We start from the raw sequence: 27,289 nt of genomic DNA, 5'->3' as shown, positions 1-27,289 counted from the left end.
AGTTTAAGGAATTTACCAAATTGTTCATCTGAGCGGTCTTTCCTTGTCGCGTTGGGGTATGGCATACGAGGTTTATATTCGACAGTCACTGGTTTGTTTGTATTTTGATCTACCTCACCTTGACCTTTGCTTACCACAGTTTCTTGCCTCGATTCTGGTTCAGGCTCAATGACTCATTCGTCATCTTCAATATTAATTGCATTGAGTTGTTCCCTTGGGTTAGGTTAAGTTTGGTCGTTCGGAGATCAGTTTGGAAAGCTGGCCTATATGAGTTTTGAGCCCTTGGATTGATGCTTGTTGATTTTTAAGTGCTGTCTCAGTGTTCTGAAAATGAGTTTCCGACACTGAAATAAAACTTTGAGAGCATCTCTTCAAGGTTTGGCTTCTTTTCCTATTAGTAGGGTGGTTGTTGGTAGCCCAGAGGATGTTGTGGTCTTTGATTTCCTTGACCGCCCCACGAGAAATTTGGGTGGTTCCTCCAACTTGCATTATAAGTGTTACTATATGGATTGTTTTGGGGTCGAGGATTATTACCCATGTAATTTAATTGCTAGTTATCCATGTTGTGGCCATAAGGTTGGTATTCCGAATGGTTTGTTCCACCGCTACTTGCTTCGCACTGCATTACTGGGTGAACCTGTAATGAATTAAGAAAACCATCAATCTTTTTATTTAAGAGTTCTACCTGATTAGAGAGCATGGTGACTGAATCGACGTTATAAACGCCAGCTGTTTTCGTTGGCTTTGTCCTCATGACTTGCCACTGATAGTTATTCAGTGACATCTCCTCTATAAACTTATAGGCATCTTTCGGTGTTTTATTATTGATGGTTCTGCCTGCCGCTGCGTCAACCATTTGCCGAGTCGAAGGATTCAGACCATTGTGAAATGTTTGTACTTGGAGCCAAAGTGGTAACCCATGGTGAGGGCACCTTCTCAGAAGGTCCTTGTATCTCTCCCATGCATCATAGAGTGTTTCTAAATCCATCTGCACAAAAGAAGAGATATCATTACTCAATTTAGCCGTTTTAGCTAGCGAAAAATATTTTAGTAAAAATTTTTCGGTCATTTGTTCCCAAGTAGTAATTGATCCTCGTGGTAACGAGTTCAACCACTGTTTAGATTTGTTCCTCAATGAAAGGGAAACAACCGAAGACGAATGGCATCATCAGAAACGCCATTGATTTTAAATGTATCGCATAGTTCTAAAAAGTTGGCTAAATGAGCGTTGGGATCCTCATCCTGCAAACCATCAAACTGAACAAATTGCTGTATCATTTGAATAGTGTTAGGTTTTAAATATAGTGGTGAGTATTCCCACCTGTCACGCGGGTGACCAGGGCTCGATCCCTGGCAACTGCGCTAAAAACTTGATCGCGTTATTTCATGATAGGTTTTAAATATTTATAATTGCTCTTTCTTAAACTGACTATTATCGCGATGTAGACAAGTGTACCTATCAAACAGTAGTATAGTTTTAGCAAGACTAGATTGTCGAACCCAAAGGAACTAAAAGTACTAGTAATGACTGTCTTTTTATTATCTAGCCTAAGAATAATGGGGTTTTGTTTTTAATTAACTAATTATCTAAACTAAGAACTCACAGAGAATAGAATTGGGAATTGCTTTTGGGAAAATCGATTGAATGAAGACAATACCTAAGGAAAAATCCACCTAGACTTTACTTGTTATTCTGACTCCGAATCAGATGATTTATTCATTCAACTTGTTCCACAGAGATCTCTAAGTTATGTTATTATCCCTATTCAAGACTAATAACGTCTAATCCCTAGATTGAATAACCGAGACTTTTTTCTAATTAACAATCTAGGGTTGCATTAACTCGATCTATGGATCCCCTTATTAGGTTTCACCCTATTCCAGCAAAATCTTGTCACCTTATGTCTAGGCCCGCAATCAACTCCGCTTAATTATGATAAATGTACTCTTAGACAAGTTCTATTCCTCCTCTGAATAAGAGCTTATCTTGAATCAGTATCCTAGGATATCAAAACAAGAATTAAGAACATGTTAAATATTTAGCATACAATTCAAAAAATAATAACAAGATTCGTCTTAGGTTTCATCCCCTTAGGTATTTAGGGGATTTAATTCATAACTAAATAAGAAAACATCTCAGAAAAATAAAGAATACAAAACATAAAGAAAACCCAAAACTCCTGAAGGGGAATTGAGGAGAGATATTTAGTTTTGATGATGAATCTGGCTTCTGAGATGGATCAATCGACTTCTTTGGGGTAATTCCTTACCCCCTATTCTCTGTCTCCCTTTTTCTCCTCCTCTAGGGTTTATTTATAGGCTTTGGAATGCCTAAAAAACCTTAAAAGTGGCCTTTTCCGAATTGGATTCAACTTGGGCTCGATAGGGACACGCCCATATGACACGCCCGTGTGCGATTACTTCAGGCCGTGCTCGAGCCTGTTATAATGGCACGGACGTGTGCTATACCCATGTGAATCGTGCTTCGATTCTGCCAGATTGACACGGTCGTATGGGTTACCCGTGTGAGGAAGTCCAGGCCATGTTGAGTTCGTACTTTGGCCCATTTTCTCCGTTTTTGGCTCGTTTCTCGTTCCTTTCACTCTACTATGCTCTCCTAAGTATAAAACATGAAATTAAAGCATTAGGAGCATTGAATTCACCAATTCTAATGAGAAATCATCCATAAAATGCATTAAACATGGGGTAAAAATATGTATAATTAACGGTTTATCAAGGAATGTTGGGAAGCTTGATTATCAATGCCATATTCGAAGAAGGAACTTGTCTTTATATCCCGGGAAGTGTTCTGAACAATTAGATTACGGAAGAGATCCATGTAATTTTTAGAACTAATTCAGAGTAATGTTCAAGACACACTTATTGCTCTAAGCTTGGGAGCAATAGGAATCTTGTTATGAAAAAGCCGTATGTCGACTATTTTTAGTTTAATAAAATAATACATCCTTGTGTCTCATTCGACAAATATTCTTCTATTTTTTCATTTCATTCATACTCATACCACATAGATAATTATTCTTAAATTCATTTATTCATTGGGTCTTCTTTTATTACTATAACAGGTTTTCGAATATCAATGATACGATCGATGCTGCCGCTGTCTCAGAGTCTCCTTTTGAGCAGGATATGTGTCCAGAGGAACCTCAGGGCTTTGAAGATGATCAATATTGTAACTTATCTCCTATTTTGTTAGGTATGGTAAAATAAGATGAGAAACAAATCCTACCTCACAAAGATTAAGTGGAAATTGTGAGCTAAGGAGATAAATAAGAAAAGAAAGAGGTGAAGACCGGAGCTTACATCACTGTAGAGACAAAGCGAGAACTCATTGAGTTACTCTAAGAATTCAAAGATGTCTTTTCATGGTCATATCAAGACATGCCTAGTCCAAGTACTGATATCGTGGTACACCGGCTTCCCATAAAGGAAGAATACAAGTCGGTTCAACAGAAACTTCAAAGGATAAGGCCCGATGTCCTATTGAAAATAAAAGAAAAGTTTAAGAAACAATTCGACGCTGGTTTCCTACAGATGGTTAAATACTCAAAGTGAGTTGCCAATATAGTCCCCGTCCCTAAGAAATATGGGAAAGTATGAATATGTGTAGACTACAGGTATTTAAACAAAGTGCTCGAAGGATAATTTCCTGTTGCCTCACATCGATACTTTAGTGGACAAAATGATAGGTTATTCACTGCTCTCCTTCATAGATGGCTTCTCCGGATACAACTAGATAAAGATGCATCCTGAAGACATGGAAAAGACCACATTCGTAATAATATGGGGAACCTCTTGCTATAAAGTGATGCCATTCGGACTAAAAAAATTTAGGAGCAACATATCAAAGAGCCATGGTAACTTTGTTTCATGATATGATGCACAAAGAAATCGAGGATTATGTCGATGATTGATCACGTGATTTGTAACAAGTAATAAATAATTATAATGAAGATCAAACCTAGACTAACTATTATCACGACGAAAAGGCAAGCGCACCTATCGAACAATAGTATAGTAATGGCAAGACTGGGATATCGTACCAAAGGGAACCAAAAGTGCTAGTAATAACTATCTTTTTATTAACTAGCCTAAGAATAAAAGGGTTTGTTTTAATTAACTAATTATTTAAACTAAGAACGCACTGAGAAAAGAATTGGGGAATAGCTTTTAGGAAAATCAATTGACTTGAGACAATACCTAAGAAAAAATCCACCTAGACTTTACTTGTTATTTTGGATCCGAATTGGATGATTTATTCATTCAACTTATTCCGTAGAGATCCGTAAGTTATGTTATTATCCCTATTCAAGACTAGTAACGTCTAACCCCTAGATTGAATAACCGAGACTTTTCTTTAATTAACACTCTAGGGTTGCATTAACTCAATCTATAGATCCCCTTATTAGGTTTCACCCTAATCCGGCAAAATCTTGTCACCCCATTTCTAGGCGCACAATCAACTCCGCTTAATTATGACAAAAGTACTCTTAGACAGGGTCTATTCCTCCTCTGAATAAGAGCATGTCTTGAATCAGTATCCTGGGATATCAAAACAAGAATTAAGAACACATAATTAAGGACAAGTTAAATATTTATCATACGATTTAGAAAATAATAACAAGATTCGTCTTAGGTTTCATTCCCCTTAGGTATTTAGGGGATTTAGTTCATAACTAAATAAGAAAACATCTCAGAAGAATAAAGAGTACAAAACATAAAGAAAACCCAAAACTCCTGAAGGGAAATTGAGGAGAGATCTTCAGTCTTGATAATGAATTTGGCTTCTGAAATGGATCAATCGGCTTCTTTGGGGTAATTCCTTACCCCCTATTCTCTGTCTCCCTTTTTCTCCTCCTTTAGGGTTTATTTATAGGCTTTGGAATGCCTAAAAAACCTCAAAATTGGCCTTTTTCGAATTGGACTTAACTTGGGCTCGGCGGGGACATGCCCATGCGAGTCGTGCTCCAATTCTGCCAGATTGACACGGCCGTGTGATCTGCCCGTGTGAGGAGGTCCAGGCCGTGTTGATTTTATACTTTGGTCCATTTTCTCTGTATTTAGCCCGTTTCTCATTCCTTTCACTCTCCTATGCTCTCCTAAGTATAAAACATGAAATTAAAGCATTAGAGGCATCGAATTCACCAATTCTAATGAGAAATCATCCATAAAATGCATTAAAAATGGGGTAAAATGTGTATAATTTACTGTTTATCAAATACCCCCACACTTAAGCATTTGCTTGTCCTCAAGCAAAATTCTCAACTCATAATCAAAATAAATCCTTCTTAACTTATAATTTCTATCAATAATATCTCAAATTAATCCATAGGTAATCATACATTGAGAATTTAACTAAAAGAACATAAAAGTTTCAATCATTCCAAGTTGAGCATTTTATTCCAAAAACATAGGTGTCTTCCCTCATCTAAGTAATTACCTTTAATTCAGAATATCACAGAGTTTTACATCCTCACTAAAGATTCACTCAAATCACTTGAGGTGTTTCAAGGACAATAAAGGAAGCACTCAATAGTCAATAATGGAAAGTCATTACCATAGGCTTGCATGAAAATCAAATCTCTACCACTTTAATTTAATATGATACATCAATCAAAAGGCCTTTAGAGGGTTGTAATGAGGCTTAGTTAGGGGGTGTGGTCACAAGCTGAAAGAAAGGGTTAGAATCAAGATTGAATTGAAAAGTTGCCTAACTAGAAAAAGAGTTAATCTCCACTTGCATATAACAGAGCTTCCCTCAGAATATGAAATTACAGATATGCATACATAGTTGTGTTTGTTTGTTTTTTTTTTAAGAACAAGTTAAATAATATAGACTAAATATCAAGAACAAAACGTAGCTAGGCAATCCATTCAACTCAAATCTCGACAAAAATAGGGATTAATTTAGGGGATTTCAACAATAATGGGTTAAAGGTTAATATTAAGGGTAATACAAGAAATGGTTTGTTAGGCTTAAGGGGGTTTACTAGGGGTTAATCGTGGAGGTAGGCTTTTCATGGCATGAGTGGGTTAATCCTAAGTGCCTTAATCATTTTGATATATCAAATCAAATGGTGTGGTCTCGACATGCATAATCAAGCAAGTTCTAGAATAACAGTTCAATACTAACGCACTCAAAGCAATAATAAAAGTGAGCATGAAAGGATGAATAGATGCTCAAAAGGCTAAAAAATCTCACAAAAATTATGACTTTTTGATGTTTAGACTCGTGAATTCCAATTCAAAGTAATACCTAGACTTGGGGAAATAGCCTAAGATTTTGAATTTTTAAAAATCAACTCATCATGCTTGATTCTCTATTGTCTTAAAGTATAAATAATCAATGCATAAATCCCTATGTTTTAATTCAAGATATATCAATCAAAATCAAAATTTAATTAAAATTTATCCTAAATATGATATGAGAGTTTTTTTAGGAGAACAAGATGATTATTCAAGGATTTTTCTGATAATAAAATAAATACCCCCCATACTTAAGATGTACATTGCCCTCAGTGTACAAAGATAGATATTAGAGTATAAAAATAAGATAGGGAGAGAAGTGAAACTTCTTGTATTATGAATTCCTCGAACTAGAGTTTTGGAGAGTGATCGGGTCGAGAGTGGAGGAGGATACTCCGACGGTCGTAGAGGTTCATTAGGCCATAAGTCCTGTGCCAAAAGAATATTATATCTAATGGTAGCTATGGTCATGGTCGAGCAGGACATGATAGTCGTGGAGAACCTTTCTCTTTGGAGTTTTAGTTCCTATGTGAGGATGAGCTTAAGAGCTCTATATAACTGTGATAAAATCAAGAACTTTTTAGGGGATAGTAGGAAGAATAAGTACTCAAAAAGAAATAACCAAAATTTATAATAAAATTTTAAATCTGTGAAAAAAATAAAAATAAAAAATAAAAAGTAGTTTGAATAAAAATTAAAAACATAAAATAATAAAATAAATATTTCTAAACATCTTCATCACTGGATGGTACACGATGATATGTGGACCCGCGGAAGATGATGCTCACTTCCTTTTCTTCGAGGCTGGTACGACAGTTTTCTTTCCTCTTGAAGATGACATTGAAGGCACTAAGGGAGGGAGATTGAGCTTTAAAAATGAAATTGGAGGCTGCGCATAGTCGTGGCAGGGGGTACAGCCGTGTGGAAAGAAAATGGAGGGAAAAGAGATGGGAAAGTGATGATTAATGCAGGGGAAGTGGATTTTAGAATGGTTTGGGGGTTGGAGAAATGAAAATGTGGGGAATGGTGGCCAAAATAGGGATTAGGGAGTGGAGAAGGGGAGATTTCGGCTAGGGTTTTGAAACGAAGAAGAAAATGAACAGTGATTTGCTTATATAGGGGAGGTACACAAAGCTTAGGGCCACGCCCGTGTACTCTGGAGGTGAGCTTGTGTTTTTCTAATTTTGCAATTTAGGTCGTGCCCGGCTACTATCCCACGTCTGTGTGGCTTGTGCGTGTGTGGTACACGGCCATGTCGCACGGTCATGCCTAGCTTTGTTCGCTTCTTTCACGCTCGTGTTAGGGTACCACGCCCGTGTATTGTTGTCCACGGCTTAACGGTACAGGTGTGTCTCACGCCCATGCCGAAGAAACAGAATCGAGCCTTGCCCCTGCACTCCCATGTTTTTCCATTCCTATGCTCGTATTCACCTATCAAGTTCGCCCACGGCCATGTCGCACGGCCGTGGGGATTTATCGCAGCCCGTGTTTTGGGGAAATCATGCCCTACTTCCACACGATCATATCGCACGGCCTTGTTTCTTCTCCTGTTTTGCCACGGCCTTAAGCATGCCCGTGAGCTTGGCCGTGTGTGCTGAGAAACTTTGCAATTGAAAGATAAAGTTAATGATTTAAAGTGTTAGAAATTGAAAATAAAGAAATCAGAATATTTTAGTGCTCGGGTTGCCTCCCAAGAAGTGCTTATTTATAGTCTAAGCTCAACTTACCTCTCCGATGAATGGTCAGGGTGGTTCGAAGAGTTTATACTCCGCATTCCTACTATCAATCTCATCAAAATAGGGTTTTAATCGGGTGTTGTTTACCTTAAAAGTGCCAAACTTAGGGTGACTCACCTCCACCGTACCGAATGGAAAAATACTGAGTACCGTAAGAGGGATTTCCTCATTCGGTGTGGTAGTGACAATGTGGGGATTTGAGCATCTAGTAAGACTTTATCGCCAACCTTAAGTTGATTTGGAGGGGTATCGGCCTTGTTTTGACGTAGTTTCGGTTTATTATGTGTTCTCGGTTTGTGTACTCGCCATTCGTCTAGCTCCTCTATCTGTAGCCTTCGTTCTTCATGAATGAGTCCTTTATTATTTTTGGAACATGGCTCGTGAACTTCTTTGAAGCTTAATTTCTGCAAAGTCATATTGTCAGTTTTAGTATATTGGTGTGGACTATTACCTTCAATGTTCGATGTGATGCTAGAATTACGAGCTTGAAGGGTGATCGTTTCGTCTCCCACACGAAGTGTAAGCTCACCTGTGCCAACATCAATAATTGTTTTAGCAGTTGCTAAAAAGGGCCTCCCTAAAATCAAAGGGGTGTTATTATCCTCCTCAATGTCTAGAACAACGAAATCAACGGGGAATATGAACTTATCTACTTTCACGAGTACATCTTCAATAATACCCGAAATCTTATAGTTTTAACTGCCAATTGAATGCTCATCCTAGTTTGTTTGAGTTTCTCAAGACCTAGTTGCTTAAACATTTTGTAAGGCATTACGTTAATACTAGCCCCTAAATCAGCTAATGCATGACTTATATCTAAACTACCAATTAAGCAAGGAATTGTAAAACTTTTATTGCATTTAGCATCTGCGACAAAGCTTTAATAAACAGTAAGTTAATATGTAATTTTTTCAAAAGTTTAAGGAATTTACTGAATTGTTCGTCTGAGCGGTCTTTCCTTGTCGCGTTAGGGTATGGCACACGAGGTTTATATTCGACAGTCATTGGTTTGTTTGTATTTTGACCTACCTCATCTCTCCCTTTGCTTACCATAGTTTCTTGCCTCAGTTCTGGTTCAGGCTCAATGACTCCTTCGTCATCTTGAGTATTAATTGCGTTGAGTTTTTCCCTTGGTTTAGGTTCAGTATTACTTGGCAAACTACCTTGTGGTCATTCGGAGATCAGTTTGGAAAGCTGGCCTATCTGAGTTTCGAGTCATTGGATCGATGCTTGTTGATTTTTGAGTATTGTCTCGATATTTTAAAACGGGTTTCTGACACTGATATGAACTTTGAGAGCATATCTTCAAGATTTGGCTTCTTTTCCTGTTTGGTAGGGTGGTTGTTGAAAACCCTGAGGATTTTGTGGCTTCTGATTCCCTTGACCACCCAGGAGAAATTTGGGTGGTTCCTCCAACTTGCATTATAAGTATTATTGTATGGGTTATTTTGAGATCTAAAGTTATTGTTACCCATATAGTTGACTTGTTCCTCTTTGGTTGTGGTATTGAAGGATTGATATTCTGTATGCACACCTCCTTCACTTGAGTCACACCTCATTACTGGATGTACCTATATAGAAACAAGTAAATCATCAATCTTTTTATTGAGAAGTTCTACCTGATTTGACAGTATAGTAACTGAGTCGACATTATAAACGCCGGCTATTTTTGTTGGCTTAGTCCTCATGACTTGCCATTGATAGTTATTCAGTGGCATTTCTTCAACGAATTCATAAGCCTCTTCAGGTGTTTTGTTGTTGATGGTTCCGCTAGCAGCTGCGTCAACCATTTACCGAGTCAAAGGATTCAGACCATTGTGGAATGTTTGTACTTGCAACCAATGCGGTAACATGTGACAGCCCTAAATTGACCCTAGTCGGAAAGTGGTTTCGAGACCACTAAACCGAGTCATAAAAAAATAATTAACCGTCCTAGTTGATGCTCATTATATGTACTTATGCATGTGTGAAAATTTCATGTTTGAATTTTGTTAATTGTAAGTGAATTTTAGTAAATAGGACTTATGTGAGAAAATTTAGAAATGTGCTAGGCAAATGTAAAGTGGCCTATTAATGCATGTTATAGAAATGGTGGGTTTGCATGTCAAATTGCCCAATATTTGAGCTAGTGGCCGGCCATGCTATGAGTGGAAACATGTCACAAACATGTTATGCTAGTGATGTAAGTTAGGAACAATAAAATAAGGAGTATGGGTAATAAAGAAATGGAAAAAGGAAAGAATTTGTGTGATTGTTTCTCCCCCTCCCCATTGCCGTGAATGTAAGAAAGAAAACAAAAAAAAAAAGTGTCCATCTTTTACTCATTTCTCTTGGCCGAATGTTCTAAGGAAGAAAGAAAAACAAGTTGTGTTCTTTGGTTCTTCTTGGCCGAATTGAAAGGAAGAAGAAGGGAGTGAAGCAATCGGTCATCTTAGGTCACTATTAAGGTAAGGAAGTTTGTACTAGCTCTTGAAATTTTAGTTGATATTGAGTGAGATATCAAGTGATTTTTGTAAACCATGTTGAAATTTTGATTTTTGGGGTGAGTATGGTTTTCGGCTATAAAAGATTAATAAGGGTGATGGTTGTGTTTCATGCTAAACTTAGATGAATAAAGGTAGTTTGCTTACATCTTGATATCTATGAGTTCCTTTCTTGGTTCTACCATAGACCCAATGAAGTATATGTTTATTTGGTGTTGTTGGAGGTTTATGATAGAAGCTAATGAGTGAGAGTTTGATAGATACTATGAGGTTAAACTTCATGAGATTGAAAGCTTGTAAGTTGGATGATGAAATTCATGCTTTGTGAAGGTAAATGGTGTAGAAGGAGCATTCGGCCATGAAAAAAAAAAAGTAAATTTATGATGAATTAAGTTGGAAGCTATTATAATGTACTTGTGCATTCGGGTATGGGATGAAAATATATGAGATGGTTATAATCAGCCTTGTGATTCGGCTCTTGCATATATATATATATATATATATATTTGCACATGATGTATTGGTATGACATATATATATATCATCTCAAGGTATATGTTTATATATGGTGGTGTATTAGTTATGGAGTAAATGATGGATACGTATTGAGTTATAATATGTAATGCATTAGTTAGTAAAATGTATGTCATTTATATGTGGTACTAAATATATAATTGGCCTCAATGTAGACATACATATTCAGCCACATGAGATGGATTGGCGTTGCATGTATTCGGTTAGAGGCAAGCATATCGATGCTTTTATCTTGGCTTAGACAATCGGCTAAAAGGAAGTGTGGGATAATATGTCGAGTTGATTCATGATTTCATATGTATGTGACTTTAATGTCTAATGAATATATATGGGCTAAGTACCTTGAGTTCCTCTTTTCGATGCTCAAATGATTAAATCAATTTATTTGTTAAATTAAGCTCAAGAGCAAAGGGGAACTAGATCCGATAAAGGGAAGGAAAAAGTGGGCGAATAGCCATCGAAATCGTTCGACGACATCCGAGGTAAGTTTTTGAGTAATAGAACTTAGATTATGATTTGATTAGATCATGTTTTAAGCAAATCAAAATCATGCTCTTTGTATGTGGCTATTGAGCTGAAATTGCAAGTGTGATAAGTGTCTTGTGTTTGAGCTTTGGTAATGAAAATGAAATACGGATGTGTCATGATTTATTGATATATGTGCTTGGTTATTCGAATGATATCCGGCTAAGTCCGAAGGCTTTTGTGCTAAGTGACTATATCCGGACTAAGATCCGAAGGCATTTGTGCGAGTTACTAATTCCGGGCTAAGCCCGAAGGCATTGGTGCGAGTTACTAAATCCGGGTTGAGTCCCGAAGGCATTTGTGTGAGTTACTATAACCGGGCTATGTCCCGAAGGCATTTGAGCGAGTAGCTATATCCGGTTAAATTCCGAAGGTATGTGATTCGGGAATGAGCGATCTTGCTGTAAAAATTTCAGTTAATACGCTTGTAAAATCCCAACAATGAGGTATGTTTCGTATGTGCATTGGAATAGTTGATTCCCTTCGAATAATATTCGCTTAGTCGAGTAATGAGCTTCCGGTATTTGGCTAAGATAATCCCTTATGTATGAATATAGGGGTTGGAATGTGAAGTAGGAATGATTTGAGAATATGTATATATGGGATTATCCGTTTAGTTATATGAATGCTATACTTCAGTTGTGCTTAAATTCTTTGCTCAAGACTTACTAAGCATTTAATGCTTACTCCGTTTCTTTAATCCTCTGTTTTATAGATTTTGGTTCGTCACTATCGGACTGGAATTTTGAAGTCAAGTCTCCCACACTATCAAAGCCCTTTCGGTATACTTTTGGTTGAACTTTGAAATGGCATGTATAGGACTACCCTTTTGTTATTGGTCATGTACCCTTCAGTTTGTGTAAATTTGGATAGCCATGCGAAAATGGCTTAAATATACTTTGATCATAGCATTATAATCGTTTTGTATGTTGTTCGTCGAGAGGTATGGAAATGTTGGTAACGGTTAGCCATGGGAATGGTCATTCAGGATCACTTTTGGTATATGTATGACAAACTCTAGTTGATCCATGGAGGATCATGTAATAGGTAAAGTTTCCCTTAAAAATAGATGCTGGTAGCAGCAGTGATGTGGATGTGAAAAATCACTAAAAATAGTAGGAATGGAATTAAATAGTGAATAAATTATGTAATCGAACCTTGATGAATCTATTTTCATAGGAAAGTAACGAAACGTTCATATGAACAGTATATTATGAGATGTTAAAGTTTTCGTGAGATAGGACCAGAACGGTTTCTGGATCCCCTGATCTGATTTTGGAAATTCTCTATAAATTAACCAGAGACAATTAGAAGTCATAACATATATGTATAGATTCTTTTTTGAGTCTAGTTTCATTAGAAACAAATGGCATAAGTATTGAAGCCCTGTACAAGGAGTTATCTAAGTCGTAATGCAAGAAGTTCAGTGTAGTCGAACCCTGTAACAGGGGAGAATTTAACTAATAAACTGTACTAATTGGCCCAACCAAAAATTCTAGAAAAAAATCTGTAAATGGATACATGAGTCTAGTTTCAGGGAAAAATTACGAAACTGATTTTTGATTTTTGGAACTCAAGATATGATTTTTAAGGTGACAGTGACGCAGTTAGCCAACTGCCTGGAAAAATTTAAAATGGACTATGCAAATAAGTGATTTAAGTCTGCGAACCCCTCGTGTCTGACTCCGGCGACGGTCTCGGGTACGGGGTGTTACATAACCCATGGTGAGGGCACCTTCTCAGTAAGTCCTTGTATCTGTCCCATGCATTATAAAGTGTTTCTAAATCCATCTACACAAAAGAAGAGATTTCATTAAGTAATTTAGCCGTTTTAGCCGACGGAAAGTATTTTAGTAAAAATTTTTTCGGTCATTTGTTCCCAAGGAGGAATTGACCCTCATGGTAATGAGTTCAACCACTGTTTAGCTTTGTTCCTCAATGAAAAAGGAAATAACCGAAGACGAATGGCATCTTCAGAAATGCCATTGATTTTAAATGTATCGCAAAATTCCAGAAAGTTTGCTAAGTGAGCGTTGAGATCTTCATCCTGCTAACCATCAAACTGAACAAACTGCTATATCATCTGAATAGTGTTAGTTTTTAATTCAAAAGTATTTACAGCTACAGCAGGTCTAACTATACTAGATTCAGTTCCTGTTAAAGAGGGTTTAGCATAGTCATACATAGTACGTGGAGCAGGATTTTGATTACCCGCAATTGTAGGAGGTAGCTGATTTCCTTGGTTTTCAGCCATCTTGTCGGTTGGAGGTTGAGTATCGTCTTCTTGCTCGTTCTCCGTGTATCTTAAGCTGCATCTTATTTCTCTTTTGTCTCTACGAACTGTGCGATCGATTTCTTCGTCAAAAAGTAATGGTCCCGACGGGTTTCTTCTAGTTATAAACTATAAAAACTTGCCAAGAGAAAGAAAAAGTAAATTAATAAATAATAATAATTAAATTAAATTAAATTGAAAGAAAAATAAATGGCTAAAGTAATAAAAATTTAGCATTCCTAATATTTTCGTTCCCCGGTAGCGGCGCCAAAAACTTGATCGCGTGATTCGTAACAAGTAATAAATATTTATAATGAAGATCAAACCTAGACTAACTATTATCACGACGAAAGGGCAAGCGCACTATCGAACAATAGTATAGTAATGGCAAGACCGGGATATCGTACCCAAGGGAACCAAAAGTACTAGTATTGACTGTCTTTTTATTATCTAGCCTTAGAATAATGGGGTTTTGTTTTAATTTAACTAATTATCTAAACTAAGAACGCACAGAGTAAAGAGTTAGGGAATTGCTTTTGGGAAAATCGATTGACTTGAGACAATACCTAAGGAAAAATCCACCTAGACTTTACTTGTTATTCTGGCTCCGAATCGGACGATTTATTCATTCAACTTGTTCCATAGAGATCCCTAAGTTATGTTATTATCCCTATTCAAGACTAATAACGTGTAATCCCTAGATTGAATAACCGAGACTTTTCTCTAATTAACACTCTAGGGTTGCATTAACTCTATCTATGGATCCCCTTATTAGGTTTCACCCTAATTCGGCAAAATCTTGTCACCCTATTTCTAGGCGTGCAATCAACTCCGCTTAATTATGACAAAAGTACTCTTAGACAGGGTCTATTCCTCCTCTAAATAAGAGCATGTCTTGAATTAGTATCCTGGGATATCAAAACAAGAATTAAGAACACATAATTAAGAACAAGTTAAATATTTATCATACAATTCAGCAAATAATAACAAGATTCTTCTTAGGTTTCATTCCCCTTAGGTATTTAGGGGATTTAGTTCATAACTAAATAAGAAAACATCTCAGAAGAATAAAGAGTACAAAACATAAAGAAAACCCAAAACTCCTGAAGGGAAATTGAGGAGAGATCTTCAGTCTTGATAATGAATCTGACTTCTGAGATGGATCAATCGGCTTCCTTGGGGTAATTTCTTACCCCCTATTCTCTGTCTCCCTTTTTCTCCTCCTCTAGGGTGTATTTATAGGCTTTGGAATGCCTAAAAACCCTCAAAATTGGCCTTTTTCAAATTGGACTTAACTTGGGCTCGGGGGGGACACGCCTGTGTGAGTCGTGCTCCAATTCTACCAGATTGACATGGCTGTGTGATCTGCCCGTGTGAGGAGGTCCAGGCCATGTTAATTTCGTTCTTTGGTCCATTTTCTCCGTTTTGGCCCGTTTATCATTCCTTTCACTCTCCTATGCTCTCCTAAGTATAAAACATGAAATTAAAGCATTAGAAGCATCAAATTCACCAATTCTAATAAGAAATCATCCATAAAATGCATTAAACATAGGGTAAAAATGTGTATAATTTACGGTTTATCAATGATATGATTGCAAAATCCTGAACAGAAAAAGAAGCATGTAAAAGTCTTGAGGACATTATTTTTAAATCCAGCTAAAGATGAATCCAAAAAAATGTACTTTCGGGGCCACGTCGGGAAAATTTCTAGGATTTGTAGTCAGTGAGAAATGGATTGAGATTGACTCAAATAAAGTCAAGGCTATACAGGAGTTGCCTCCACTTCTCTCTCAAAAAGAGGTCCGAAGTTTTCTTAGGGAGACTAAATTACATCACTCGGTTCATTTCACAACTAATCGAGAAATGTGACCTTATATTCTGTCTCCTTAAGAAACATAATCCAGGTGTATGGGATGAGGGACGCCAGAAGACCTTTGACAAGGTCAAACATTACTTATCCAATGCATTAGTGCTGATGCCACCTAGCCCAGATAAGCCACTGATACTGTACTTGGAAATATTTGGAAATTCTGTGGGATGCATGCTTTGCCAACATGATGAATCAGGGAGGAAAGAAAGAGCGATATATTACGTCAGTAAGAAGTTTACTAAATGTGTAACAACCCGTTTTTAGTCAAATCAAAATAGTGGTTTCGGAACCACACATTCAAAGTTGAAATATTTATTTTATTAATATTTTAATGTTTAAGCATGATTGAATGATTATGTGAAAGTTTTGTTAAGAAATTTTGTTGTTTGGTTAGTTAATTTGGTAAAAAGGACTAAATCGTGTAAAGTACAAAAGTGGAGTTCTATTAGTTAAAAGTATCTAATAGCTATAGAACCTTAAAGTGAAGGTCCTTATGTTGTAATTAGATAGTTAATGACATAAGTGGACATATATGGACATATATCAAGGTGTTTTAAATGGTTTATAATAAGGTTAATTAAGTAATTTAAAAATTTAAGTTAAAATAAGTAAAGTAAAACAAAGTTTCATCTTTGTTTCTTCTTGTTTCAACCAAAACTAGGGCTTAGAAAACACCATTGTTGTGTTCTTCATTCGGCCAAGCTTGAATAGCTAATTAAGATATGATTTTTGTCTCGTTTTTAATGATTTATATATTTTTGTAATTGTTGCAACTAGTATTAGCTAGCCTAGGGACTAATTTACAAAACTGTTAAATATTTTGAGTGTTGTCATTGATGAATATATGAGCATTTTGATGTTTAATGCTAGATTATGAATATTTGATGTTAGTTAAACAAGTTTTGTTAAGTGATTTTCAGCGAAAATGCAAATTTAGGGCTAAATTGATAAATGTTGAAAATGTATGGTTGAAATGTGAAATAAAAAAATTATGGGCTGCTAGGAGCATTATGGTAATTCAACTAGCATGGGTTTATTGTGAATTTGCATGAATTTGTGATTTTGTGAAATAAGGACTAAATTGTAAAAATGTGAAAGTTTAAGAGCAAATGTGTAAAATAACCCTAGTGTATGTTTTGGATTGAATAGAATAAATAGAAGAATAAATAAGTTGATTTTGATTACTTATAGATCAAGAAAAGAGGAACTAGGACTTAGTTTGAGGAAAAAGCAAAGTAATTGAATAGTCTGTCTGTTTCATCATTTTCGTACACAAGTTTGTATATTTGAACTTAAATGTGTATTTATTCAATAGATAGATGGTATTGAGATTGTATTTATCCTATGGTTAAATGTGTAGAACTTAATTTAAATATACGATTTAATTGGACGAATTGTTGAATAAGACCATAGCTGGGCTATGGCAAATCGGATAATAAGACCATAACCGAGTTATGACATGTGAATGTAAGACCACAGCAGGGCCTTGGCAACATATATGTAAGACCATAGTTGGACTATGGCATCGGAAAATCTAAGTATTTGTATCGTAAACATTTATAAGCTTGAAGTGATTTGGTAAGAGAGTTTGTGATAAATAGATATGTATTGGTACAGGTATGTACTGAAAACTATTTAGGTAACAAGTTAGAAGAAGTTGAGGACTTATGAGTTCGATATGATTGAACTTTATGTTACCTCATTGATTGATGCTTGAAATGTTATTATGTTATCCATTTTGAAGTGCTAATGATTATTGAAATTATTTCAAATTCACATGCGAACTTACTAAGCTTTATAGCTTACTTTGTTTAATTTTTGATGTTTTATAGTTCTACGAAACTAGCTCAGATCTGGGGGTCATCAAGGACTTCATCGCACTATCGAACATCTATTTTGGTTCTTTTGAAGTGTGTATATATGGTATATGGCATGTATAGGCTTGAGAAATTTTGGTATGTGATGAAATTGTATTTTGGCCACTTGAGTTGGCTTGTGGTGATGAATTTAATGATGTTTATAAATGTGCAAATGGTTTTTTTTTGAGTTTGGTAATTGACTTATATTCTATGTTTGAAGTTGGATTTATGATGCTTAATAATATTATGTAATTTGAATAGTAAAGGATTGATATCTGGGAAGCTTTATGCTTGTGAATTGGTACATGATAATGCATGATTGGAAGGGTATAGTTAGTTGAATTGTATATGTGAATTTAGGCATGAAATTAGATGGCAAATTGTAAAATATTTGTGATTGGTATTGATGGTAAAGAAATAGTATGATTTGAACATTGGTTGATGGTATTTTGATGCATATTAGTGTCTTGAAATGGTACCATTTGAGCTTGAATAGGTATGTGCAAAATGGGTGGCAAAATGGATTGGTAAATAACCTATTTTTGTCCACATGGGCAGAGACATGGGTGTGTGTCTCAGCCATGTGTGACACACGGTCATGTTACATGGCCGTGTGTCCCCTAGTGTTGAATTTGAAAACAAGTCAGTATGCTTCACACGGCCTCACACACAGGTGTGTGACTTGGCCACGTGGCATAAGTCAGTATACCCTACAGGGTTGACACGGCTAGTACACAGCCTGGAACACGGGCGTGTATGGCCATTTTTAGGGCACACGGGCTAGTCATGCAGGCATGTGTGTTAGTCGTGTGACCCAAGTCAAAGAGTCACACGGGGTTGGACACGGGCTGCAACACGGCCATGTGCTTCCATTTCGAATGTCCACACGGCCTATTACACGGGCGTGTATCACACGGCCTGGCCACACGGGCGCGTGTCCCTTGTTTTGGAGAAAAAAATTCAAAGTTTATCGAAGGTTTCATAAGTTATATATTTAGTCTCGAACCAATCTCAAAGCATGTTTAGGGCCTTATAGTCTCATAGAAGGGACAAATTGAGTGAGATTGAATGATAAATGCTTGAATTGAGAAAATGTATCTTAAATAGATGTATAATTGTTTTGTAAGTTCGGTAACGCTTCATAACCCTATTCTGGCGTTGAATACGGGTAATGGGTGTTACATTTATTAGTATCAGAGCTACGATTTAGTCGATTCTAGGACTAGGACTAACATAGCGTGTGTAAAAGTCTAGGTATTCATGCCATAAATATAACCTGTGATAGTGTGATGAATCCTGACATTATCAACTATGTTTTCATATTGTAATAGATCCTGAACAAGCTGTAGCAGATGATGTTGAGAGTAATGCGCTAACTCCCACTCAAGGGACAGTGCCTTCTGAATCTAGACCCGTGTCAAGTAGTTATCGAGGTAAGACTAAAGAAGCCTTCTTTTAAATGATGAACGAGTGGTTCACTCAATATGTCCAGAAATAATCCGGCAGTCCAACAACCTCCACCCCACCAATTCCTCAACCAATCGCCATAGTTTCTCAAGTCATTGATCCAATACGCTTGAACAAGCCACCAGTTGATAAAATTTGTAAGCATAGGGCTGAAGAGTTCAGGGCTACAGTTGACGATGATCCTGAGAGAGCTGCATTCTGGCTTGAAAATAAAATCAGAGTATTTGATGAGTTGTCTTGTACACCCAAAGAGAGCATTAAACGTGTTGTATCTTTTTTAAGAGACATTGCGTATCAATGGTGGAATACTTTGATATCGGTGGTACCAAAAAAATGGGTTACGTGGGATTTCTTTTAATCTGAGTTCAGAAAGAAATATATCAGCTAAAGGTTCATTGATCAGAAACGTAAATAGTTTCTAGAGTTAAAACAAGGTCGTATGTCCGTGACAGAATATGAACGAGAATTTGTGAGGATTAGTAAATATGCCCGATAATGTGTATCAATGGAAACTATTATGTGCAAAAGATTTGAAGATGGATTGAATGGAGATATCAGATTGTTAGTCGAAATTCTAGAGTTGAAAAAGTTCGTAGTACTCATCGATCATGCTTGCAAAGCTGAAGAACTAGGCAAAGAAAAGAGAAAGGCTAATTCTGAAGCTAGAGATTCGAGAAAGAGATTGATGAATGAACCCTATCACTCTTTATCCAAGAAATAACTGGATGTTTATATCGATCAAATGTATCGATGGAGTACTCTAATAGAGATTGTGGGAAGCAATTTACGAGTTCAAAAACTCCATTTATGTCAATGGAAAGTGTGGGTAATGTTAGATCGAATAAACCTAAATGTGGACGATGTGGAAAACAACATTTTGGAGAATGTAAAATGAATGAAAAAGCTTGTTTTAGATGTGGCTCGCGTGAACATTTCGTTCAAGATTGTCTTGAATTAGATGATAAAGATAAATCTCAGAGTGTAAGACAAAGCAACACGACTGTGAGAGGAAGACCATTCTGTAATGTTGGAAATGTGAGTGGTGGTAGAGGTGCAACACGAGATGCTACTGTGAGATCAGAGGCTAGAGCACCTACCAGAGCCTATGTTATTGCTAGTACATTCTCTCTTCATAATACTGATGTAATTGTGTTGATAGACCCTAGATCAACTCATTCTTATATATGTGTGAATTTAGTGTCTAGTAAGAATTTTCTTGTTGATTCAACTGAGTTTTTTATAAAAGTGTCGAACCCCTTAGGCAAATATGTTCTGGTTGACAAAGTTTTCAAGAATTGTCCGTTAATGACTCAGGGTTACTATTTTATGGCTCATTTGATGTTGTTGTCGTTTGATGAGTTTGATGTAATTCTGGGTATGGACTGGTTGACATGCATGATGTAGTAGTTAATTGTAGATGAAAGGCAATTGAGTTGAAATGTCAAAATAATCAGACTCTCTGAATTGAATCAAATGATCTGAATCGTTTAGCAGTTGTAGTTTCAGTAATGTTAGCTCAGAAATATGTGAAAAGGGATGTGACGTATATATTACATATGTACTTGATACAAAAGTGTCAGAATAAAAGATTGAAACAGTACTAGTTGTTTGCGAGTATCCTGATGTGTTTCTAGAAGAGTTGTCGGGTTTGCCACCGATTAGAGAGGTTGAATTTACTATTGATTTAGTACTGGGAGCTTCACCGATATTGATAGCTCCGTACAAAATGGCTCTGACAGAGTTAGAAGATTTGAAAACTCAGTTGCAAGAATTAACTGATAGAGGATTCGCAAGATTGAGTTTCTCGCCTTGGAGGCACCAGTGTTGTTTGTTTAGAAGAAAGGCGGGTCAATGAGAATGTGTATTAACTATCGTCAACTTAACAAGGTTACGATAAAGAATAAGTATCTATTGCCGAGAGTAGAAGATTTGTTTGATCAGTTAAAAAGAGCAATAGTGTTTTCAAAGATTGATTTGAGATCGGGTTATTATCAGTTGCGGGTTAAAGACTCAGATGTGCCAAAGATTGTATTCAGAACGTGGTACGAACACTACAAATTCCTTTTTAGCCTTTTGGATTAACTAACGCTCCTGTTATCTTTATGGATTTGATGAATCAGATTTTTAGACCGTATTTAGACAAATTTGTGGTTGTATTTATTAATGATATTCTGATTTATTCTCGAGATGAATCCGAGCATGCCGAGCATTTGAAAAAAGTGTTACACACCTTGAGAGATAAACAATTGTTTGCAAATTCAATAAATGTGAGTTTTGGCTCCATGAGGTTGTACTTCTTAGGCATATCATTTCATCCGAAGGTATTAGAGTTCACCCGAATAAAATTTCTGCAATTATAGATTGAAACCTTTGAGAAATGTATCTGAAGTCTGAAGTTTTCTAGGACTAGCTGGCTATTATCAACATTTTGTGAAAGGGATTTCTATGATTGCAACACCTCTAACTCGATTAGTTCAGAAAGATATAAAGTTTGAATGATCTGAGAAGTGCCGGTAGAGTTTCGAACAATTGAAAGCATTATTGACAAAGGCACCAGTTTTAGTACAACTTGAATCAGGTAAAAAATTCGTAATTTTCAGTGATGCGTCGTTGAATGGTTTGGGTTGTGTATTAATGCAGGAAGGAAAAGTAATAGCTTATGCTTCTAGACAGTTGAAGCTACATGAAAAGAATTATCCAACGCACGATTCAGAGTTGGCTGCGATTGTGTTCGCATTAAAGATTTGGCGACATCACTTGTTTGGTGAGAAATGCCACATCTATACAGATCACAAGTGCTTAAAATATTTAATGACTTAGAAAGACTTGAATTTGTGACAACGAAGATGGCTTGAATTACTGAAAGGCTATGAGCTAGTAATTTATTATCATCCTGGAAAAGCGAACGTAGTTGCTGATGCTTTGAGCAGAAAGTTATTATTTGCTTTGCACATGATGAATACACAGTTAGCTTTGTCTGATGACAGTTTGATTGTAGCTAAGTTGAAAGCAAGACCATTATGTCTTTAGCAAATTTGTGAAGCTCAGAAATGTGATAGTGATTTGCAAGCTAAAAGAGTGCAAAGTGTGTTGACTAGTGATTCAAAGTACCAAATCGGAGCTGATGATTGTTTAATGTTCCGAAACAAAATTTGTGTACTGAGAAATCCTGAGCTTATTCAGAAGATTTTAAACGTAGCGCATAGTGGTTGTTTATCCATACATTCGGGAAGCACTAAAATGTACAATGACTTGAAATAATTATATTAGTGGTTAGATATGAAATGAGACATTTCAGAGTTTGTATCGAGATGTTTAGTTTGTCAACAAGTGAAAGTCGAGCATCAAGTACCTTCAGGCTTGCTTCAGCCTGTGATGATATCGGAGTGGAAATGGAAATGAGTGATGATGGATTTCGTATCGGGATTACCCCTGTCCCCGAAAAAGAAAGATGCAATTTGGGTTGTCATTAATCGACTGACGAAATCAGCACATTTCATTTCAGTACGTACAGACTATTCACTTGATTAATTGGCTGAATTGTACATATATGAGATTGTGAGATTGTACGGTGCATTGATTTCGATTATTTTGGATAAAGATACAAGGTTTACGTCATGATTTTGGAAGAAATTACAAGAATCTTTGGGTACAACATTGAATTCCAGTAGAGCTTTTGATCCGCAAACCGACAGACAGTTTGAGAGAGTAATTCAGATTCTCAAAGATATGCTTAGATATTGTGTTTTAGAGTTTGAAGGCTACTGGGAGAAATATTTGTCGTTGGTTGAATTTGCGTATAATAACAGCTTCCAATCGAGTATAAAGATGGCTCTGTACGAAGCTTTGTATGGTCGCAAATGCCGAACTCCATTGTATTGGTTTGAACTTAGTGAGAAACAGGTTCACAGGGTTGTTTTGGTTAGAGAAATTGAAGAAAAAGTGAAAGTAATTCGCGACTGTTTGAAAGTAGCTTCAAATCATCAGAAGTCGTATGCGGATTTAAAACAAGAAGACATTGAATTTTAGATTGGCGAAAAAGTGTTTCTGAAAGTATCTCTACGGAAGAAAATTCTTAGATTTGGTCGAAAAGACAAATTGAGTTTGAGATTCATCGGGCCGTATGAAATCATTGAAAGAATAGTGCCAGTAGCATATTAGTTATCTCTACCATCAGAGTTAGAAAAGATCCACAATGTGTTTCGTGTATCGACGCTACATCAGTATAGATCTAATCCATCACATGTGATTTCTCCGTCTAAGATTGAAATTCAACCTGATATGACGTATAATGAAGAACCGGTTAAAATTCTAGCTCAAGAGGTTAAAGAATTGAGAAATAAATGCACTACTTCAGTGAAAGTTTTGTGACAACGTCATGGTGTTGAAGAGGCTACGTGGGAACCCGAGGAAGCTATGAGAAAACAGTACCCTAACCTTTTCACTGGTAAGATTTTTTGGGACAAAAATCCCTAATTGGGAGAGTTGTAACAACCCGTTTTTAGTCAAATTAGAATAGTGGTTTTAGAACCACAAATTCAAAGTTGAATTATTTATTTCATTAATATTTTAATGTTTACCGCAGGATTGAATGATTGTGTGAAAGTTTCGTTAAGAAATTTTATTGTATGGTTAGTCAATTTGGTAAAAAAGACTAAATCGCGTAAAGTGTAAAAGTGGAGTTCTATTAGTTAAAAGTATCTAATAGCTATAGAACCTTGAAGTGAAGGTCCTTATGTTGTAACTAGACCATTAATGACATAATTGGACATATATGGACATATATCAAGGTGTTTTAAATGGTTTATAATAAGGTTAATTAAGTAATTTAAAAATTTAAGTTAAAATAAGTAAAGTAAAACAAAGTATCATCTTTGTTTCTTCTTGTTTCAACCAAAACTAGGGCTAAGAAAACACCATTGTTGTGTTCTTCATTCGGCCAAGCTTAAATAGCTAATCAAGGTACGATTTTTGTCTCCTTTTTAATGATTTATATGTTGTTGTGATCGTTGCAACTAGTACTAGCTAGCCTAGGGACTAATTTGCGAAAATGTTAAAGATTTTGAGTGTTGCCATTGATGAATATATGAGTACTTTTATGTTTAATTCTGGATTATGAATATTTGATATTAGTTAAATAAGTTTTGTTAAGTGATTTTTGGTGAAAATGCAAATTAAAGGCTAAATTGAGAAATGTTGAAATTGTGTGGTTGAAATGTGAAATAAACAAAAATTATGGGCTGCTAGGGGCATTTTGGTAATTCGGCTAGCATGGGTTTATTGAGAATTTGCATGAATTTGAGATTTTGTGAAATAAGGACTAAATTGTAAAAATGTGAAAGTTTAGGTGCAAATGTGTAAAATATCCCTAATGTATATTTTGAATTGAATTCAATAAATAGAAGAATAAATAAGTTAATTTTGATTACTTATAGATCAAGAAAAGAGAAATTCAGACTTAGATCGGGGAAAAAGTAAAGTAATTGAATAGTCGGTCTGTTTCGTCATTTTCGTACACGAGGTAAGTTCGTATATTTGAACTTAAATGTGTATTTATTCAATGGATGGATGGTATTGAGATTGTATTTATCCTATGGTTAAATGTGTAGAACTTAATTTAAATAGACGATTTAATTGGACGAATTGTTGAATAAGACCATAGTTGGGCTATGGCAAATCGGATAATAAGACCATAACCAGGTTATGGCATGTGAATGTAAGACCACAGTAGGGCCTTGGCAACATATGTGTAAGACCATAGTTGGACTATGGCATCGGAAAATTGAAGTATTTGTATCATAAACATTTATAAGCTTGATGTGATTTGGTAAGAGAGTTTGTGATAAATAGATATGTATCGGTACACGTATGTACTGAAAACTATTTAGGTAACGAGTTAAAGAAGTTGAGGACTTATGAGTTCGATATGGTTAAACTTTATGTTACCTCATTGATTGATGTTTTAAATGTTAAATATATGGTTAAACTTTATGTTAGCTCATTGATTGATGTTTTAAATGTTAATTATGTTGTCCATTTTGAAGTGCTAATGATTGTTGAGATTATTTCATATACATATGCGAACTTACTAAGCTTTATAGTTTACTTTGTTTAATATTTGATATTTTATAGTTCTACGAAGCTAGCTCGAATTCGAGGATCGTCAAGGACTTCATCGCACTATCGAACATGTGACAGCCCAAAATTGACCCTAGTCGGGAAATGGTTTCGGGACCGCTAAACCGAGACACCGAAATGTTTGAACGTAATATTTATTGTCTAGAATATGTATTTATGAAAGTGTGAAAATTTCAAGCTTGATTTAGTCAATTGCATGTGAATTCAGTTATTAGGACTTGTGTGACACTTTTGAAATGTGATAGGCTAATCTATAAGGACCTAATAGTGCATGTAATCAAAGGGAGGACTTGCATGTCAAATTTCCCCCTAATAGCTAGTGGCCGCCATGACAAGGATTATGGGCAAAACATGTCGTGAAACATGTTGTGAAAATGGGGTATGTAAGAAAAAATAAAATAATGAGCATGGGAATTGAATAATGAAAGGAAGAAAAAAAAAGAGAGAATGTGTGTTACCCCCATTGCCGTGAGTTGAAGAAAAGAGAAAAAAATTGTTGTTCATCCTTTTTTTCATTTCTTTGAGCTGAAAATTCTAAGGAAGAAGGAAGGGGTTTTTGCTTCATGTTTGGTTTGGAAGAGGATTAGGAAGAGTTTTGGCTATACTTGTATCAAGATTAAGCTCAAGAGCAAAGGGGATCTAAATCCGATAAAGGGAAGGAAAAGGTGGTCGAATAGCCATCGAAATCATTCTACAACATCCGAGGTAAGTTCTTGAGTAATAGAGCTTAAATTATGATTTGATTAGATCATGTTTTAAGCAAATCGAAATCATGCTCTTTGTGTGTGGCTATTGAGCCGAAATTGTAAATATGATAAGTGTCTTGTGTTTGAGCTTTGGTAATGAGAATGTAATAAGAATGTGTTATGATTTGTTGATATATGTGCTTGGTTATTCGAATGGTATCCGGGCTAAGTCCCGAAGGCTTTTGTGCTAAGTGACTAAATCCGGGTCAATTCCCGAAGGCATTTGTGCGAGTTACTAAATCCGGACTAAGATCTGAAGGCATTTGTGCGAGTTCCCAAATCCGGGTTAAGTCCCAAAGGCATTTGTGCGAGCTATTATAACCGGGCTATGTCCCAAAGGCTTTTGAGTGAGTCGCTATATCCGGATAAAATCCGAAGGTACGTGATTCGGGAAAGAGCAATCTTGCTGTAAAAATTTCAGTTAATACGCTTGCAAAAATTCCAGCAATGAGGTATGTTCGTATGTGCTTTGAATTAGTTGAGCCCTTACAAATAAGTATTCGCTCAGTTGATAAACGAGCTACCGGCCTATGGCTAAGTTAATCTTTTGTGTATGAACATAAGGGTTGGTAATGTGAAGTAAGTATGATATTGAGAATGTGTGCATATGAAATTATTCGTTTAGCTATATGAATGCTATGCTTTTGTTGTGCTGGAATCCCTTGCTCAAAACTTACTAAGCATAAATTGCTTACTCCGTTTCTTTGCTCTCTGTTTTATAGATTTTGGCTCGTCAGCTATCGGACTCGGGATTTTTGGAAGTCGAAGTCTCCCAGACTATCAAAGCTCCCTTTTGGTACAAATTTTGGTTGAACTTTGAAATGTCATATATAGGACTACTCTTTCGTTTGTTGGTCATAGACCCCTTTGATTTTGTATAAATTTGGATAGCCATGCGAAAATGGCTTATATAAACTTTGGCATGCTATCATAATCATTTTGTATGTTGTTCATTAAGAGGTATGGAAATGTTTGGAAATGATTAGCCATTGGAATGGTTAATCATGATCATTCTTTTTGCCATGTATGCAAAAAGGGCTAATTGAATCATGGAAATTATGAAATAGGTAAAGTCTACCTCAAAGGCAGATGCTGACAGCAGCAGTGATGTGGATGTGAAAAATCACTAAAAATAGTAGGAATGGAATTAAATAGTGAATAAATTATGTAAATGAACCCTGATGAATCTACTTTCATATGGAAGAAACGAAACGGTCATATGAGTTATATGTTAAGAGATATTCAGGTTTTCGTGGAACAGGGCCAGAACGGTTTCTGGAATCCCTGTTCCGACATTGGAAATTCATTTTAAATTAACCAGAGATAATTAGGAGTTATGCCATATATGTATAGATTCCTCTTTGAGTCTAGTTTCTATAGAAACAAACGGAATCA

At 36.1% G+C, this 27,289-nt stretch overlaps 2 non-coding genes across 2 annotated transcripts; both read left to right on the top strand.

Annotated features, from left to right (window-relative positions):
- The first annotated feature begins 914 nt into the window (after nt 1-914).
- LOC128282942 (small nucleolar RNA R71) lies at nt 915-1,021 on the top strand. Its single transcript, XR_008273291.1, has one exon. It is a non-coding gene; the product is annotated as a small nucleolar RNA R71 (small nucleolar RNA).
- A 12,238-nt stretch (nt 1,022-13,259) lies between these two features.
- LOC128282788 (small nucleolar RNA R71) lies at nt 13,260-13,366 on the top strand. Its single transcript, XR_008273142.1, has one exon. It is a non-coding gene; the product is annotated as a small nucleolar RNA R71 (small nucleolar RNA).
- The last annotated feature ends 13,923 nt before the right edge of the window (nt 13,367-27,289 follow it).

The sequence above is a fragment of the Gossypium arboreum genome, chromosome 10, assembly GCF_025698485.1.
Source record: "Gossypium arboreum isolate Shixiya-1 chromosome 10, ASM2569848v2, whole genome shotgun sequence".
Classification (NCBI taxonomy): Eukaryota; Viridiplantae; Streptophyta; class Magnoliopsida; order Malvales; family Malvaceae; genus Gossypium; species Gossypium arboreum.
The sequence above is the reverse complement of the archived record's forward strand: the minus strand, read 5'-3'. Positions and strand labels throughout refer to the sequence as shown.